The sequence below is a fragment of the Lagenorhynchus albirostris genome, chromosome 16 (assembly GCF_949774975.1).
Source record: "Lagenorhynchus albirostris chromosome 16, mLagAlb1.1, whole genome shotgun sequence".
Lineage (NCBI taxonomy): Eukaryota > Metazoa > Chordata > Mammalia > Artiodactyla > Delphinidae > Lagenorhynchus > Lagenorhynchus albirostris.
In genome coordinates, this window is record NC_083110.1 from 24,792,245 (window position 1) to 24,810,285 (window position 18,041).

General features: G+C 37.9%; 1 protein-coding gene and 1 pseudogene across 1 annotated transcript in view; one reads left to right on the forward strand and one right to left on the reverse strand.

The window, feature by feature from the left end:
* The window catches only part of MCU (mitochondrial calcium uniporter), a 206,958-nt gene that overhangs the window by 79,306 nt on the left and 109,611 nt on the right, over positions 1-18,041 (forward strand). The window lies entirely within an intron of this gene.
* On the reverse strand, positions 12,893-13,677 carry LOC132507464 (glycoprotein endo-alpha-1,2-mannosidase-like; annotated as a pseudogene).

The following is an 18,041-nucleotide window of genomic DNA, read 5'->3' on the forward strand; positions in this document are numbered from 1 at the left end:
GTTACTGGGAATACAATTTAAAGTAAGATAGAGTTCCCACCCTCAAGCAGACACAGACAGTAATAGAAAAAGTCCCTAAGTATATTAGATTTTATTGCTGCAGTAAGAAATTACCATAAACTTAGTGGCTTAAAAGAGCATAAGTTTATTAGCTTCAGTTCTGTAGGTCAGAAATCTTATGTGGATCTCACTGGGTTAAAATCAAGGTGTCAGCAGGGCTGTGTTCCTTTCTGGACACTTTACAGGAGAATTCATTTCCTTGCCTTTTCTAGTTTCTAGAAGCCACCCATGTTCTTTAGCTCATAATCCTTTCCTCCATCTTCAAAACCAGCAGCAATGGGGGTCCAGTTCTTTTCACACTGCCATCTCTTTGGGTCTCTGTAGCTGGGAATGGTGTTCTGATTATAAGGACTCATGTGATTAGATTGGGCCCACCTGGATAATCCTGGATGATTATTTATTTTTAACATCTTTATTGGAGTGTAATTGCTTTACAATGGTGTGTTAGTTTCTGCTTTATAACAAAGTGAATCAGCTATACATATCATATATCCCCATATCTCCTCCCTCTTGTGTCTCCCTCCCACCTCCCTATCCCACCCCTCTAGGTGGTCACAAAGCACTGAGCTGATCTCCCTGTGCTAGGCAGCTGCTTCCCACTAGCTATCTATTTTACATTTGGTAGTCTATATATGTCAATGTTACTCTCTCACTTCATCCCGGCTTACCCTTCCCCATCCATGTGTCCTCAAGTCCATTCTCTATGTCTGTGTCTTTATTCCTGTCCTGCCCCTAGGTTCATCGGAACCAATTTTTCAAATAGTTTAGCAAAAACCAGTAGATGTGAAAGTGTTACTCAAGAGATTGTTCCTTGTGGGGGGGGGTGTTGGGGGGGAAACTCTTCTAAAGCACCTGGCCTTGATTCTGTGGCTTCTGTTCCTTTTTAAATCAATTGTTTTGAGGTATAATTTACTATGCAAAGAACTAAGCCTAAGTGTACAATTACTGAGTTTTGACAAGCATATAAATCTATGTAACCACCACCACAGTCACATAGAGTATTTCCATTGCTCCAGAAGTTCCTTGTGCCTCTTTGCAGTTAATTTCTTTCTGTTTCTGGCCACAGAATGGCAGTTAACCTGCTTCTGACATTACAGATTAGTTATAGATTCTGTATTAAAAAGTATTATTTTTTTGAAATTCGGATTATTTTATGGTTTTTAAAACTATTTTAATGGATTACGTTGGTTTAGAACTTCAGGGGTTTCCAAATTAAAACAGTTTTCCTTCTGCTGTTATGCTGGTCCTCTCAGCACTGAGGTTTCCTAGGAAAGATATTACCTGCAATTTACAGATAAGAAAACTGAGACACAGTTATAGAGACCCAGAGTTAGTATAGGACAGTGTGAATTCTTGCTTGTTGAAAAAGGAGCTCAGTTGGAAGTTTTATGAAGGGAATGAAAATATCTATTTTGATTTGACTGTGTCTGTGCATTTTTGTTTCAAATCAGTTCTTTTTACCTCTTCTGTCTCTAGCACATTAAGTTCTGATTTTTTTTGGTTAAGTTATTTTATTTATTTTTGGCTGCATTGGGTCTTCGTTGCTGCATGTGGGCTTTCTCTAGTTCAGGCAAGCGGGGGCTACTCTTTGTTGCGGTGCTCAGGCTTCTCATTTGTGGTGGCTTCTCGTTGCGGAGCACAGGCTCTAGGCGTGCGGGCTTCAGTAGTTGCAGCACACAGGCTCAGTAGTTGTGGCTCGCAGGCTCTAGAGTGCAAGCTCAGTAGCTGTGGCACATGGGCTCAGTTGCTTGGCAGCATGTGGGATCTTCCCGGACCAGGGCTCGAACCTGTGTCCCCTGCATTGGCAGGTGGATTCTTAACCACTGCTCCTCCAGGAAAGTCCCAGTTCTGATAAATTTATAAAGAATGAAAATAAGGGTTTAGGATTTGTGCTGAGTCTCTCCCCCTCCCCCACTTTTTAAGTGACTTTGATCAAATCACCAAGTTTCTGAAGTTTAGTTTTCTTATCTGCAAAATGAAAATTAAAATTCAGAGTTGTCATAGGAATTAAAACAAAGTGTATGAATGGACAGAAGTCTATTTAATTTTGGGAGAGATTGTACTGGTTGTTTTGTCTTCTTCTTGTTAGGTTCTTTTAATTTAGGCACATGCTAGATGATCAGATCAACTTAAAAAAACAACCTCTAAGGGAACATAGAGAATGCTAAGACTCTTAAAATGACATGTACTATCTGTTAGAGTGAAAATTTTCTAAGGGGAAAGAAGAAGATTGGAAATAAAGAGTAGTCAATTTTTGATCCTGAGAAGAAAACAAGAAAAAAAATGACTTATAATTTTCTTTTTTAAAATTGCATTTATTTCTGCTCAAAATAAAATTACCATAGAATCTTTCATACATCCTATCTCTGGAATCCTAGAATCCTCTTAAATGAAACTACTTGACTCTGATGTCATTTTGCTATTATAAAAATTCACCCCTCTTGCCCAGGTTGCAAGATAGACATGTTCTCTTTAAAAATCTGCTTTATAGGGACTTCACCGGTGGTGCAGTGGTTAAGAATCCGCCTGCCAGTGCAGGGGACACGGGTTCCATCCCTGGTCTAGGAAGATCCCACATGCCGTGGAGCAACTAAGCCTATGCACCACAACTACTGAGCCTGCACTCTAGAGCCCACGAGCCACAACTACTGAAGCCCGCACGCCTAGAGCCTGGGCTCTGCAACAAGAGAAGCCACCACAAAGAGCAGCCTGCGCACCACAATGAAGAGTAGCCCCCGCTTGCCACAACTAGAGAAAGCCCGTGCGCAGCAACAAAGACCCAACACAGCCAAAAATAAATAATTAATTTTAAAAAACAAACAAAAAATAGGTTTTAAAAAAAATCTGCTTTATAGTCAGTAATAATAGGTTCTGAAGAATTTCTCTACTCGGGATTCTGGTAATTCATTTCTTGATTTAAAAACCTTTCAATAGGACTTCCCTGGTGGCGCAGTGGTTGAGAGTCCGCCTGCTGATGCAGGGGACGCGGGTTCGTGCCCCGGTCTGGGAAGATCCCACATGCAGCGGAGCGGCTGGGCCCGTGAGCCATGGCCGCTGAGCCTGCGCGTCCAGAGCCTGTGCTCCGCAAGGGGAGAGGACACAACAGTGAGAGGCCCGCGTACTGAAAAAAAAAAAAAAAAAAAAAATATATATATATATATATATATATACTCCAATTTAGCTCTATTTCCTCCTCCCCTTGTGTGCTATTGTTATTATATATATTATAGCTATGTATGTTAAAAACCTAATAGTGTAATAATAATTATATAATTTTATGCTTTTTAAAGAAGCAGAGAGAAGAATGGAAGCAAGTTTTTTTTAGAGTTTCTTATACTAAATCTTATTATTTATCATTTGTTATCTTCCTTTCTGTGAATTCAAGTAACTTTTTGGTGTCATTTCCTTACTCCAATACAACTTTGCTTCTTCTTACTTATCTTATGCTGTTATTATCAAATATATTACATTCCTAAATGTTGCAGGCTCAATAATACAACTATATACATATTGTTTTATATATTCAATAATTGCTTTTTAAATAGTTGAGAGGTGAAGAAATGTGCATTTATATTATATCTTTGATTTTTTAAAGTGGATTTGAATTACTTTGGGGGTCATATGCTTTCAACCTGAATAGTTTCCTTTACTATTTCTTGTAAGGCAGGTCTGCTAGCAATGAATTCTCAGCAATGAATTCTTTCAGTGTTTGTTTATCTGGGAATGTCTTTATCTGTCTTCATTTTGAAAGATGGTTTATGGTTTTACTGAATATAAGATTCTATTTTTTTGGGGGGGAGGCTGCAGCAAATGGCATGTTGGATATTAGTTCCCCAACCAGGGATTGAACCCATGCCCCCCGCAGTGGAAGTGCAGAGTCTCAACCACTGGACCACCAAGGAAGTCCCCTGAATATAAGATTCTTGGTTGACGTATTTTTTGGGTTTCAGCACTTTGAATATGTCATCACACTGCCTTTTAGCCTTCATTATTTTTGATGAAAAATCTGGTGTAATCTTTTTGGGATTTCCTTGTGAGTGAGAAGTTGTTCTCTTGCTGCTTTCAAGATATTTACTATGATATGTCTTGTATATGTATGATGTCTCTTCGTGCTTTCCTACTTGGAATTTGTTGAGCTTCTTGGAAATGTAGATTGTTTTAATCAAATTTGGTAAGTTTTTAGCCATTATTTCTTTGAATATTTTTTCTCTTCCTTTCTCTACTTCTGTGAAAAAAGTTTTCTTCTCTCTGCTCACCATGTATATGTTACAGTGCTTTATGCTTTTCCACTTTTTTCTGAGACTGTTCATATGTGTTCTTTCTTTTTTCTCTATGTTCTTCAGATTGTACAATGTCTATCCATCTATATTCAAGTTCGCTGATTTTTCTGCTAATTGATATTTACCGTTCAGTCCCTGGAATGCATTTTTCTTCTTGGTTATTGTACTTTTCAACTCCTGAATTTCCATTATTTAAAATAATTTCTATATCTTAATGATATTGTCTATTTGACAAGAAATTATCAGGGCTTCCTTTACTTTTTTAAAGCATTTTTTCCTTTAATTCTTTAGACATATTTATAATAGTTGTTTTAAAGTCTTTGCCTGCTAAGTCCAACATCTGAACTCTTTCAAAGGCAATTTCTGTTGCTTGCTCTTTTTTCTTATGTAGGGACCATACTTTTCTGTTTCTTTGCATGTTTCATAACTTTTTACCAAAAACTGGACATTTTATTTTATTTTATTTTTTAAATTAATTTTTATTGGAGTATAGTTGATTTACAGTGTTGTGTTAGTTTCTGCTGAACAGCAAAATGAATCATTTATACATATTCATATATCCACTCTTTTTTAGATTCTTTTTCCGTATAGGTCATTACAGAGTATTGAGTAGAGTTCCCTGTGCTATATAGTAGGTCCTTATTAGTTATCTATTTTATATATAGTAAAAACTGGATATTTTAGATAACGTAGCAACTGAGGATATGATTCCACCCCCAATTCCCACACATTCACCAAATTGGATGTTGTTGTTTACTTGTTTATTTGTTTAGTGGCTTGGCTGGACCATTTTAGTGGTCTGTTTTCTCTATAGTGTGTAGCTACTGATCAGGAGTCACAGTGTTTGGCATGCACAGAATCATCCTAGGATGATGGTGGTTTTAGCAGGGCTGTCTTTGGTTGTCTCTTTCTCTGTTCTCTTTGTTTAGCTGTCTGTCTCTATAGGTATCACACCCATCTGTTAGCTTCCACTAATTGCTCATTATCATTATAATTAGCTCATTATCAGTACTGCCTGTAACATAAATTCTTCCACAGGCTGATGCAATTAATATTGGGCCTCATTGCAGGTGTAATTTTGCAGCCAGTCTTTGAGGTTTTTTTCTCAGGAGGACTCTTTTTAGCTGCTTCTTTCCCTGGTTCTCCCTAGTAAAATTCTAGCTGTTGTAGCTTGTTACTCTCAAAGATTTACCAGTCTCTTAATTGCTTACCACCAAAATCTCTATTATCTTCTGTAGTGCCCTCACTATTAACTTTCCCACACTGTGTTCCAAATAAAGTCATTTCCCTTGGGGAACACTTTGGAGCTTTCTCTCTTTTTCTGTCCTGCCTTTACCCCTGGGCTAAACCTCTGCCACTGCCTGGAGTAGGAAGTGAGCTAGTGGCCCCTTCTCTTGGAATGACACTGCTGCTTGGTCTTCTGGGTGTCTTCTGTTGCAGAAACTTTAACCGTATGAGCAAGCTGGGGCAAGGGCAGTTGGGATCCCAGTGTTCCTGGCTTGCCTGCTGTGGTAGAACTTCTGTCCCACAAGTGGAGGCTGGCTGGAAGAAGTGAGGACCAGACCTCTCAGCTGCTCTTGTCTCTTACAGAGCTTCTGCAACAAAGAGGTGGAAGTAAGAGAAATGCAGGTGGACTGCCCCTCCTAGCAGATATCATAATCCTCAATTGGGATTTGGGTGTAGAGGAAGGCCTACATTCTTGGTTGCTCTCATCTGAAATAGCAACTGTGGCTTGATAGTATCTAAATTTCCTTACAACTTATTTACAAATTTAGAAAACAGTATCTATTTGTAAGCTGCATAATGTTGCTCTAATAATGTCTTTAACACTCATACAAAAGTGTAGTAATATCAAGATAGCTTAAAATAGCAAAAGTTGCAGTAATTTTTTTACATAGGGTTTTTATATGTTATATATGTTACAAGCTAGTGAAGAACATGCAGCACACACATGAGAGGATATATTATTTACTGTTTTCTATTATGCCTAAACAGTTGAAAATACTGAAAATGTATAACCATTTGTCCTTGGGCCTTATTGGATGTTGAATGCAGTGAAGTATTTTTTGGATCTAGGGTATCTGTGATTAGCTCATAACAGCATTAAGCAATGAGGTTGCCTTTTATTGCTGTTACTTGTTATCAAATAGAAAAATGCCTTTAGGCATTAGGTAGCAGAAGGTGAAATACTTAGTTTCATTAGTTCCAGAGACTTGATGCAATATAGTTACACACCTCACAGCTGAATGACAAATCTTTGCTACTCTTTGGGAAGGTTATTTTGGATTATATAGATGGGTCTGATATAATCACAAGGGTCCTTATAATAGGGAAACAGGAGATGAAAGTTAGTGGTAGATGTGATGTGAGGAAGGGGTCATGAGCCACGGAATGGAGGAGGCCTCTAGAAGTGGAAAAAGGTAAGGAAACAGATTCTTGTCTCAGAGCCTCTAGAAGAAACTAGCCTTACTGAAACCTTGACTTTATTTAGCCCAGTGAGACTTATTTCGAATTTCTGACCTCCAGAACTGTAAGAGAATAAATGTGTTATTTTAAAACACTAATTTTGTGGTAATTTATTACAGAAAGAATAAGAAACGAATAAAACAAGGAAGACCTGACTTACCGTAACAGTGTGGTAAAGGTAGTCTAGTGCTAATAAAATATTTGTATTTTCTGAGTACTTTGATTTTTGTTTCAGGAAAAACTTGTCTGACTTTTAAAGTTTTAGGCATCTTCATAGTTTTATATCCTAGCAGTTAGACTGCACTAGGATTATCTGATGTCACCTTTCTTCTGTTTCTAAAAGTGAAATGAGAAGTAGATCAGAGCAGAAAGGTTTAATTGAATTCACACAAATAATCCCATAGGTTAGTATTATACATTACCAAATTAATGCTTTCCTTTTTGTTCTGTATTACTAATATGATTGCTTACATTGTTGCCTCAAAACCAGGACTTAAAATCAACTATTAAAGGCAAATAAGTTCTGTCATCACAGGCTTATCTGAGACTTCTGTTCTGAGCAAATACAGGCTTCTTTCAGAAGTAAATGGATTTTAAAAGCACAATGAAAGGAATGTTCCATTTAAATGGTAAGCTAATAAGTGTCACAAATACAGTATTTTTTTTGAAAACATTTAATTTTTTTTGATTAACATTTAATGCAGTTATAAAATTTACTGCATAATTCTCAAATTGTGTCATTGGGAAGCTGTATGAAAACTGCCATATATTAAGTAATTATCACATGAAAGATGTTCAACACTGAGAAGAAAATTTGTAAAATGACATGCTTTTTTTTTTCCTTTTTTTCTTTTCTCTTTTTTTTTTTTTTTTTTTTTGCTTATTTATAGGTAAATCCTCACTGAGACTACCTAGTATAAGAAACAGGGAAAGGATGATTTTTTATTTTTAAGCTGTTTGGAACCTAAGTCATAATTTGTAACTAGAGCATGGGGGTCTTTTTGCCAAGACTGCCCTGAATGACTAGGTTGCCCAGGCTAAGTCTGTTGGCTGGTTTGATTTTTATTATTTAAAACTCTGTTGTTGTTTAGCAAGTGATATTTATTCACTACAAATAAATTAGAACATGCAATTGTGTGAAAATAAGACCTAGTGATACATTCACTTTTAACAGTTTGGTATAGAACCTTCCTGACTTTTCCTGTATATGTTATTTCTAAGCTGTTTTTATCACATAGCATTACATTGAATATCTTTTCATGTGACACTGACATGAGAATTTTAATACGCGGCAGTTTTTCATAAAGCTTAAGTTCAGAATCTAGAATCAGACTTTGATTCTGGACTTTTCAACTTAACACATGAGTTGGAAAATAAACCTCATTTGTAAAATGGAGATAAATTATAGGATTGTTGTAAAGATTAAATGAGATCATATGAAGCATTTAACACAAAATCTGATATACAGTATCATTTAATAAATGGTCACTATCTTTATTCAGGTGTTCTGTTACATGAACATACTATTGGTAATGTAACAATTCCTTATTGTTAGAAAACTTTTTCTAATGTTTCACAGTTAAAAAAAAATGCAACATTTAAGCAACCTCTAAAATGCCAAGAAGCCTTACGATTGGAGGATTGAATTTTGGGACGGCTCATGATCAAGAGTAACATCCATATACTCTTTTTTAGTTTTTAATAGAATGATAGCTCAGTCTTATTTTGTAGGCAAATACATGTAAAATAATGTACTGCTATAGTCTGTTTATACTGTATCTCTAATACTGAGTTATTTCACTGTTTATAAGTTCAACTTAGAATGTGGTAGGCGAAAAGAAAAAACTTCCAGTTATGTTTACTTAACTATGTTGTTTAAACAGGACACTGAGGTATACAATAACAATTGGTGCATGAGATGACCTATAGTTATAATGCTCTCTTTGCCAGTGGTTAGGTGTGTGATTTTTGGACAAGTTACTAATACCACTGGACTATAGTTTCTTCTGAGTAAAATGAAGACAGTGGAGTAGATCAGCAATTTTCAAATTTGAGTATTGTGCAGATCCTTTCAAAGGAATATTCAAATTCTTAAACTATATTGTTGTTTTTAATTATGTACTCAGCTTTAGTGTAGACAAACATGAAGCTAAATAAGAAGTTCCCTCTGCTGCATCCATGTAGAGCTACAAAACCAAAACAAGTATAGTACAAACAAAACTACAAAACCAATGTATTAACAACATCAGCATGATGAATGATAATGGTTTGCTGAAACTAAAATGCTGCTGCTTCCCATGTGAATATGTTATTCCTTGCTACACTATAGGTTCTTTTGCATTGGGCTACCTAGACTACAGTGCATGAGATGCCAATTTAATTCTCCTGACATGTTGTTTTTATTAAAACTATTATAAATCTTTGGTTTAGTGTATCATGATATCATTTGGCCTTCACTGGCTCAACTGTATCGCCTGCCTCTCTACTTTTCTCATTAGCCTAGGATAGTGAGGGAAATTGATGATTTCCTGTGTTGGTAAATACAAATATGGGCACAAATATCCTGGCAACACTTAATTATAAAGTATTCATTCAGATGACCCAAATTTTCAAAGATCATCCGTGGTAAATGCAGAAAATTTTAAACGTTTTATAGAAAACTCCTAAATTCTTGAATATACAGCCACAGATTTGGGCTGTGGTCCACACTGAGAACATCAAACTAGATCATTAAGACACTTCTATGATTCTGCGACTAGGAAGCTGTTCCTGTAAGTAATGATGGCAACATATCCACACATTCCAGGGTGTCTTACTCTCTTAGATTAGGAAAATGTATTTATGAAGTAAGGGTATTTTTTTTTTAAAGATTTAATTTTATTTATTTTTGGCTGCATTGGGTCTTCCTTGCTGCGTGGGGCTTTCTCTAGTTGTGGCGAGCAGGGGCTACTCTTCATTGCTGTGCACGGACTTCTCCTTGCAGTGGCTTCTCTTGTTGCGGAGCACGGGCTCTAGGCGCACGGGTTTCAGTAGTTGTGGTGCACAGGCTTAGTTGCTCCATGGCATGTGAGATCTTCCCGGACCAGGAATCGAACCCGTGTCCCCTGCATTGGCAGGCGGATTCTTATCCACTGCACCACTGGGGAAGTCCCGGGTATTTTTTAAGTAAGCAAAAATTATATTGTCTAATTGCTGGAGGGCGGTGGTTCTCAAGAGGAGGTAATTTTGCCACCCCCCCACCCCAGCCCGTAGATATTTGGAGACATTTTTGGTTGTCAAAAACTGATTGGGGGCAGCATTGATTCTGGCATCAGTGGCTAGAGGCCAAGGATGCTTCTAAACATATTACAATTCACAGGACAGCCCCCTACAACAAAGAATTATCCAGCCCAAAATGTCAGTAGTACTGAAGTTAAGAAACCCTGCTGTAGGCCAAGGGTCCCCAACCCCTGGGCCCCAGATTGGTACCGGTCCTGTTGGGAACCAGGCTGCACAGCAAGAGGTGAGTGGCGGGCGAGTGAGCGAAGCTTCATCTGCTGCTCCCTATTGCTCCCCATCGTTCACATTACCGCCTGAACCATGCTCCCTCCCCCACCCCCCACTGCTGCTGTAGGGCATTATAACCAAAACCAAGGGTAGTTTTAGAGATAGAGAACAGCATGATCATATTCATAAAAACTTCATTATTGGAAGTAAAAAACGCCCTGTAGCTTATCCTATAATATCAACCAGGACTACTTAAAATCAAGTATTTGTGAAATAGATACTAACTTTAAGAAAAAAAATTTTTTTCTGTAATGGATCGAGGAACAAAAGAATGCAAGTATGGTGCCACTCGGGTTTTTTTTTTTTTTTGCCCGTGTTGGGTCTTGCTGCACGCGGGCTTTCTCTAGTTGGGGTGAGTGGGGGCTCCTCTTCGTTGCGGTGCGCAGGCTTCTTATTGCGGTGGCTTCTCTTGTTGCAGAGCACGGGCTCTAGGCGCGCAGGCTTCAGTAGCTGTGGCACGCGGGTTCAATAGTTCTGGCTCGTGGGCTCTAGAGTGCAGGCTCAGTAGTTTTGACACACGGGCTTAGTTGCTCTGCGGCACGTGGGATCTTCCTGGACCAGAGCTCGAACCTGTGTCCCCTGCATTGACAGGCGGATTCCTAACCACTGCGCCACAGGGAAAGCCCACTACTCAGGCTTTCTTAAAGCAAATGTGGTTTCTATATGTCAGTTGCAGAAGCTGTTACCTAAGAAAATAAACTTTGATTTCTCATACATTTTCTCTTTAATTTCTGGTATAAGTCTTTATGTTACACAATTGAATTTGAAAGAATAACCTTTCTAATTGTGGTTCAAAATCATATCAAAGCGATGCCTGAAATATGAAAATCTACCTACCTATCCTGTATGAAACCTTGCTGAATGAAAAAAGCATTGTGTTTTAGCACTAGGGTCGCTTTTTCTTTTAATATTTTTTGGTTTAGTTTTACTTCTTATCATAGAAAAATTTCAAAATACACAAGGTGAGGAGAATAATATAATTAATCCATGAACCCCAACGTACCCATTATTTAGCTTCAGCATATGAACATTTTGCTAATCTTGTTATATCTTCCCCTCCCCCCACTATCTCCCTTCCCAGAATTATTTTAAATCAAATTACAGACATCATATTATTCCATCCATAAATACTTTGTAACTAAAGTGAAGTCAGAGAAGGTGTTATCTTGTGGGTACGCTATGGGGGAAGTGGAATTGTGGCAAGTCTTTGGAATGGTGGCTTATTGCAAATAAGTGGATAACCCAAAGCCTTCCATGTAGTAGAAGCTCTATTAAATATTTATTGAATTGAAAAATCTAAGTTATTGTGTGAAGTAATATTACAATTTTAATGTGCAAAATTAAAGGCAATTTACTCATTTTTAAAAATAGTTTTTATGCTGCCTTTAATTTTAGCATTGGCTTTAATCACAGCCTGGCCCCCACTGCTGCTTCTCTCTTTCCTCCTGGCATTTTACTAATCCATATCTTTTCCTTTGGCCCTTTCCCAAGTATATACTCATGACAGTGAACTCTTGGAAATCTGTTACTGCTTTTGTTCTTCCCCTTAAATATTTGCACTTTTAAAAATTCTTAAAGCTAGTGAAATGGGTTTTAAGCAAGAGAGTGACATGAAAAGATTAACATTTTAGAAAGATAATTTTGGTTATGTTATGGAGGATAGATGGGAGGCAGGGACTTGGAGATATAGAAACAGATGGATTTAACAGCTATATAAAAGCTAGAACTCACAGTTTTTGGTGACTGAAGGAAGGAAGGTGGGAGGAAGGAGTTAAGAATGATAGCCAAGTTTATAATTTCAACAACTAAATGATAGTACCATTTTCTGAAAGGAGGAGTACAAGGGAGAGAGCAGATTTGTGGGGAAAATATTCTTCTATGTGATTTCCTAATTTGGTGAGTGGCGCGGGGGAAGAATCTTCTCTTGACTCTCAGTATGGTGTTCTAGTGAAACGAGAATTGTTTTACTTGAGCAGTACTGTGATTTCATTCATGATTTTAAACTAGTTTATGAGAAGAAAATCTGCTGGGCTGTTTGTATTCCCATTTCTTCATGGCATGCAAGTTTTGTGTAGTCATTATCTAGACCAACACTTGTTACCTGACAGTCACATGCCAGAGGTGGTAGACAAGAGAAATAACAATCAAAGTTGGGTACATGTTATAAGGGAATCCTCCAATCCCCCATCCATTCTTTACTTAGTTGTCTTTTATAACCTAGAGACCACTAGATGTTTGATTTACACTGGTGATAGAAGCCCAAGTCCTGAGGGAAAGTGACCCCAGATTTTCCTTGTTCCATGTACCCCTAAGCTTACTTTCTTAGCATACTGTTCCATTGTAGAATTTTCTTTGCCTGGTGAAGGGTCAGTGTAATATATGTACTAAGAAACTTTCAAAAGTTTCATTTATTCATTAGTTAAGATAGATTTCTTCCTTCTTTCCTCCCTTCTTTCCTCCCTTCTTTCCTCCCTCCCTCCCTCCCTTCCTCTCTCCCTCCCTCCCTTTCCTTCCTTCCTTCCTTCCTTCTTTGGAGCAGTTTATTTTTTAACTTCTTTATAAATACTTAAATTCTCACAATTAACAACTCTTGTTTTTAGTAGACACATAAGAAATTTAGTATGTAAATCTTCACTAATTTCTGTATTATCTTCACAAAAGAACATTTTACTCCTCTTTCTTTTCTGCTTCAGGTTATATATATGATCTTTATCCAAAATAGTTGGTACTAAGTCATCAGTAGTTTCATCATTCTCATCATTTGAATCAGGTGTGTACCAAGATAGGGTTAATACTAGTACATTAATTGAAGCTGAGTGCATTTGTTTCATGTGAGTTTCTATGACCAAAGGACACTGAGAACGTCTCAGGGTAAAAGCTGGAGCCACTGTCATCTTGGGGGCTGGGTCTCCCTTGTGGATAATTACTGGCTATTCTAGGGTCCCAAAGCTCCAAGACTAGATGGTTCCACCAAATTGTAGATTTCTGTACCAACTGTAATAAAATACATGTAACTAATAATTCAGAAGTGACAGTTCTCCCAGGTAAGGTTCAGAGGTTTTGGAGGGTTTCATAGTGATCTCAACAGCTTTAAATTCTTGATATTTGTTTCACTGCTGATTGTGTCACTCTTTGGGGAATCAAAATTTTCCACCAAGTGAGTAGTTCATCAATGAAGTTCTGGAAGAAGATCAAGTCCAAAAGGATCTCCAAAAGTAGCTTTATTTGGTCTTCCCATTTTTAAACCTATCATCGGAGAGAAAATAAATAGAATAGAAAGTGACAAAATGATACAAGTCCTTTTTTGAAACTTCGATGATGGCATGCTTTAAACTCCAAAATAGTAAATGTTTAGCTGCTTATTTCTGGGAAGGACCAATTCATACAGTCCTTCAAACTCTGTACTGCATAACTCCAGGGAGTAAAATTCCTATATAAGGAATGTAGCAGCCCAGGAATCTGGCTGTCAGCAGGGAGTCTGCCAGCAGAGCCAGTGAGGCTGGGAGTAAAGCAAAAGCCAGCAGCCTCAGCACAGCAGAGACCCAACCAGCCCCGCCACCCAAAAGGAGCCTGAGGGGCGGGACAAAATAGATTTTCTTTATGAAACTTAAAGACAGTAAGGAAAATGGTACCCAGTGGAAAACATTTAGAAAAATAACTTTTGAAAAGAAGTGATTTGCTTCTCCTCAAGTCCATCCCTATGTCTCCCCACCTCCATTACTCTTTTTTTTTTTTTGATAGGTAAGACGTGGATTTATTTAGAGAGATACACATTCCATAGACAGAATGCAGTCCATCTCAAAAGTCAAGAGCAGCCCCAAAATACGGGGTGGTTAGTTTTTATGGGCTGGGTAATTTCATAGACCAACAAGTGGGAGGATTATTCCAACTATTTTGGAGAAGGAGTGGGGATTTCCAGGATATGGGCCGCCGCCCACTTTTTGGCTTTTTATGGTTAGGCTTGGAACTGTTCTGGTGCCTGTGGGTGTGTCATTTAGCATATGCTAATGCATTTCAATGAGTGCCACCTCCATTACTCTTATCATTCTTTAAAACAATAACAAACATCACAAAACCTTGAAGTTAACCTTCCAGCTACCATTGGCCATCAACACCTAATGGTTATTAGAATATTATACTTTTTTCTTTCTCAGCTTTGTGGCAAATTTTAAAGGCTGGGGGAAAGTATAGTAGACAGTGTACTTTAACTTTACTGTTACTATTATCACCAAGATAGCTTTTTGGAATTTTGTGGCTTGATCTGTCCCTGGATTTTAGTATTGGATTTCAGATATGATCTAAATAAATGTGGGTGCTTCCAGTTAAAGATGGTAGATTTTTTTTCCAGCTTTATTGAGAAATAATTGACATACATCACTGTATAAATGTAAGGTGTAGAGCATGATGGTACAGTTTGATTTACATATATTGTGAAATGATTGTCACAGTAGGTTTGGTTAACATCCATCATTTCATATAGATACAGTAAAAAGAAAAGAAGAAAAAAATTCTTTTTGGTGAGAACTCTTAGGATGTATTCTGTTAACAACTTTCTTATAAGTATACCCTTATTCATGGTTTTGCCTTCTGCAGTTTCAGTTACCCATGGTCAATCATGGTCAGAAAATATCAAATGAAAAATTCAAGAAATAAACAATTCATAATTTTTAAATTGTGAGCTGTTCTGAGTAGTGTGCTTGCCATCCTGCTCTGTCCTGTCCAAGATGTGAATCATCCCTTTGTCCAGCATATCTCTCCCATTAGTCATTTAATAGCCATCTAGGTTATCAGATGGACTGTCTTGGTATCATAGTGCTTGTGTTCAAGTAACCCTTATTTTACTTAATAATGTCCCAAAGCACAAGAGTAGTGATGCTGGAAATTTGGATATTCTCTTACTGTGCCTAATTTATAAGTTAAACCTCATCATAGGTACGTATGTATGGGAAAGAACATAGTATATCTAGGATTCGGTCCTATCCACAGTTTCAGGCATCCACTGGGGGTCTTGGAACATATACCCTGCAGATAAGGGGGGACTACTGTATATCGTTAACTATAGTCAGATGGTTCATTGAACACAGATTTACCTTCACTCTTTCTCAAAATTCCACTAAAATAACAAAGGTTTTTGGTTTTTTAGGCATAAATCCACAATGGGAACAAAAGACAAAGGAAAGGGGAGGGAAATGGAAGGGGCTGGAAATTTTAGGTTTAGAAATCTGAAGAGAAGAAGAATGAGTACTTCTTTACTGAATCCTGAAATTAATAATGGTGTAAATTGAAAAGGAACCTGGCTTACCCTGAAACATCTTCCAATACCTTCGTGAAATGGGAATGAGACAACAGGAGAAATTAGTTGAAGGATTCATTGAAAATCTCTTTACATGGTAATTAGTCCCCCAGATTCTCTTCCCCCATCCTGGAAGAAAACTGAAAATTCAATCACCCCCAAAAAATGAAACAGATTTTCTGGAATGAGGAACCCTGGACACCATGAGGGCAGGGGTAATGTACTGAAAGAGGAGGAATAAGTGGAAATTGACGTATTGAATATTGGTATTTCTAGCCTGCTTCCCTCATTTATCTGAGAACATTGGCAGACAAGCTTTTACCTTCAAAGTAAGAGATTGGTAAGTTTCTCTGGAGAACCTGACATAATCTGAAAGAAAAGACTTAAAGATACTAATCATTTGGGTATCCCCAGGGAAATAGCACAACCAGAGCACTTTTGCAGTGAAGACCACTATTTGCATAAAGTTTCCAATCAGCTTTTTAGCCATCACTCCCCACTCCTAAATATGAGGAATCAGTGAAAGATCACTAGATATTTGAAAAACAATTTTAATATGAGCAAAGCCAAAGCAAATAGGAAACAGCAAGTTAAAGGGAACAGAGCTCATGAAGGAGGAAGGAAAAAAAATTTTAATGTATCACTAATAATCCTCAGAAAAAAAGTAATGCATCTAGTATAGGGTGCTCTAAAAAAGGAACTTTCAGAAAACCAAACAGATTTTAGAAATTAAAAACATAACAGAGTATTCCATAAAAGTTTTGAAGTGACCAAGAAACTAGAACTAAAAGAAAGAAATATAATTTAGGAGAGAAGAGTAAGAAAATTAGAGGACCCGTCCAAGAGATTCAGTAACCAAAAGAGGTTTAAGTAATAGGAGTTCCAGAAATAGAGAATAGTAGAAATGGAGGAGAAGAAATCATCAAAGAAGCCATTCCAAGAAACTTTCCATAACTGAAATACAAGTTTCTATATTGAAATAATCCAACAATTGCCAAGCATAGTGAGATCCACATCAAAGGACCTCTTAAATTTCATAGTCATGATTTTAAAAAAGAAAATCCTACAGAATCAAGAGAAAAACAAGTTTTACTGCAAAAGATCAGAAATCAAAGCTCAAGCTTCTCAACAGTGAAATCTACTAAATATTGGAGAAATAACCTCTAAATTTTGAAGGAAATTCGGTTTTTTTAAAAAAAATAAATTTATTTATTTTTGGCTGCATTGGGTCTTCGTTGCTGCACACGGGCTTTCTCTAGTTGGCGGTGAGCAGGGGCCACTCTTCGTTGTGGTGCACGGGCTTCTCATTGTGGTGGCTTCTCTTTGTTGTGGAGCACGAGCTCTAGGCGCACAGGCTTCAGTAGTTGTGGCACGTGGGCTCAGTAGTTGTGGCTTATGAGCTGCAGAGTGCAGGCTCAGTAGTTCTGGTACATGGGCTTACTTGCTCCGCGGCATGTGGGATCTTCCTGGGCCAGGGCTCGAACCCAGGCCCCCTGCATTGGCAGGCAGATTCTTTTTTTTTTTTTTTTGATGTTGGGGGTAGGAGTTTATTAATTAATTAATTTATTTTTGCTGTGTTGGGTCTTTGTTTCTGTGCGAGGGCTTTCTCTAGTTGTGGCAAGCAGGGTCCACTCTTCATCGCAGTGCGCGGGCCTCTCACTATCGCGGCCTCTCTTGTTGCGGAGCACAGGCTCCAGACGCGCAGGCTTAGTAGTTGTGGCTCACAGGCCTAGTTGCTCTGCAGCATGTGGGATCCTCCCAGACCAGGGCTCGAACCCGTGTCCCCTGCATTAGCAGGCAGATTCTCAACCACTGCGCCACCAGGGAAGCCCCAGGCAGATTCTTAACCACTGTACCTCCAGGGAAGTCCCCAGAATGTTTTTTTTAGTTTGGTGATATTGTGATGCCCATTTAATTGGTCTGACAGGCACTAGAGATAGTAATTCAATGAATAGTTTATTCATTTATTTCTGGATATTTTTGCCACCTTAATTTAATTTTAAGAATTGGAACACTGGAATGGGGTGAAGGGGGATGATACTATGGAGGGAATGTTAGATAGAGAGCTTTTTGCTGTAGAATTTGGGGTCTTGTTATTGGTAATCAGGAAAGATTTGATGGTTTGAATTTGTCAGGCAAGGAGTTTGGGGATAAGAAGTTGTTGAGGCTGAGGCTACTTGGAGCCAGTAGGGACCTCTTTGTTTAGATGTATAAACTGATCATATCCTCAGCCTGGGTTGCCAGCTTTTAAAATTTCTCCCCATGTGTTACTTTTTGCTGCTGACACTTTGCTTTTTGATACAGCCTTTTCAGTTTCTTAGATTTAATAATTTTAAATGAATTGTGGGGTTAAATTCATCTTAAGACCAGCCAGGTTTTAGGTTGTATTCTCAAAG